Source organism: Crocuta crocuta, unplaced genomic scaffold (assembly GCF_008692635.1).
Source record: "Crocuta crocuta isolate KB4526 unplaced genomic scaffold, BGI_CrCroc_1.0 scaffold1727, whole genome shotgun sequence".
Lineage (NCBI taxonomy): Eukaryota > Metazoa > Chordata > Mammalia > Carnivora > Hyaenidae > Crocuta > Crocuta crocuta.
In genome coordinates this window covers 360683-362632 of record NW_027531384.1, presented here as the reverse complement: position 1 = coordinate 362632, position 1950 = coordinate 360683, and the positions used below count along the sequence as shown (strand labels likewise).

General features: G+C 35.2%; 1 long non-coding RNA gene across 1 annotated transcript in view; it reads right to left on the bottom strand.

The window, feature by feature from the left end:
• Positions 1-1491: 1491 nt before the first annotated feature.
• Positions 1492-1950, bottom strand: part of LOC144238180 (uncharacterized) — a 4244-nt gene continuing 3785 nt past the window's right edge. Inside the window, exon 2 of the long non-coding RNA XR_013337035.1 lies at positions 1492-1815. This is a non-coding gene — a long non-coding RNA (uncharacterized LOC144238180). The remainder of the gene's footprint in view (positions 1816-1950) is intronic.

The following is a 1950-nucleotide window of genomic DNA, read 5'->3' as shown; positions in this document are numbered from 1 at the left end:
CCCTAGAAAATTATATAACTTTCTGATAACTCACTAGGGTGAGTTTATTAAATACTGTCAGAATAACGTTGAAAAGACATGCTACCCACCTTTTCTGCCTTTTTCCAGTTTTAATAATTTAACAATCTCCCTGTCTTAGTTCAGGACAGTATAACAAATAAACGGCTGGACAGCTTAAACATTTATTTCTCACAGTTCTGACAGGAAGACCTATAGCATGGTGTCAGTATGATTGGGTTCTCATCAGGACCCTTTCCTAGTTTGAAGATGGCCATCTTCTTGTTGTGTCTTCATGTGGCAGAAAGAGAGATTATCTCTCTCATGTTTCTTCTTTTAAAGGCACTAATTCCATTCATGAATTCTCCACTTCCACTACCTAATTGCCTTACAAAGGTCTCATCTCCAAATACTATCACATTAGGTATTACGGTTTCAGCATAGTAATTTTAGGAGGAACAAACATTCAGTCCATAGCATTCCCTGTTTTGTCCAGAAATAATCCCCAAATATTGATTAGGGGGAATAAAGGTTGGTCTGCTTATAGTTTAGGCTGTTTATTTTTACAGATGCAATAAGAGGTGTTAAATAACCCCTAAGCTTCCTTGATCATGTAATATTTAACAGATTCTGAAGCAAAACTATTACCTTTGTTTGTAAATCTTATTAAAGAATCTAGGATTGAACCACTTAAAGGACTCTGTAAAGTCTGGACTAGGAAGTCAAGACCAAGAAAACCTCTCCCCTAGAGGAACATGGGCTCTGTTGGTTAAGCGTCCTCCAGACTCTTGGTTTCAGCTCAGGTCATGATCTCACAGTTCATGAGTTCAAACCCCGCATCGGCTCTGTGCTGACGCATTGGGGCCTGCTTGGGGTTTCTCTCCGTCTCTCTCTGCCCTTCCGCAACTTGCTCTGTCTCTTTCTCTAAAAAAAACAAACAAACTTTTTAAAAATTTCTTTTAAAAAAAGAAAATTTCTCCCCTAGATTTTGCTATTGTATCCATAGAATTGGTAAATTAGTCTTTCCTCAATGTCCCCCTAATAAGCTAGGTTTCCTGGCCTGCCAAGAAGTGACTTTATCATTTGTGAGGCTGAAGCCCTGTAAGCCAGGTACCAGGCCAGTTTCCTCTGAAGGTTTTGTAGACAGAAGTGCCTTTGTTCTTTAATGGTGAGCTTGCTGAACCTGATTAAAAGTGNGGTTGCACAATCAGCTTTTCCAATTTGAGGTAAAATGGAGACAGATTCTTATTGAAATAATGAAAATAACTGCTGTCACAAAAATAAGAAAACTCTGAAAATATTTATTTCTGAATTGTGAGACTTCATTGAGAATTAGATTCCATTTTAAAATGTTTCATTTCTATTTATAAAAGGATAAAAGACTTATAAATTGAGGGTAAATGATCTAGATGGAAGAAAAAGTGATCCTTGTATTTTAATCAGTAAATAGAGCATTAAAATAACATCAACAATATTTTAAATAAATAACCACTATTAAAATTTTCTGATCAGTTTATTCAGTCTTTTGTAATTAATTCTTATTCTCCTGGAACTTGGATCAGCAATATGATTTCATGAAGTCATCTTCTTGTGAAATAGTCTTAGAAAGCCTAATTTAGCCCTCTAGTACAGTTGGAAAGATTTCTGAGTGATATAAGCTTGACAATCTTTAGTCAAAAGTCTGTTCTTTCATATATCAGTAGTTAAGATATTTTGTAGAGTCTTTTTCTTGAGACACAGAGACTGACCTTCTTTGTTGAATGCATGAGTTCTAACTTTTGAGTCTTCAAGTAAAAGTCAGAAGAAAGCAAAGTTCACCTATAGATAAGAATACATGGCTGTTGTTAATTTACTACAGTAATCAAAATTATCAAAATGGAAGTGAGCTATTAGGGTGTACAGTACAATACTATTTCATAAGATTCTAATCCATTGTCGCTTCAAGATAATACC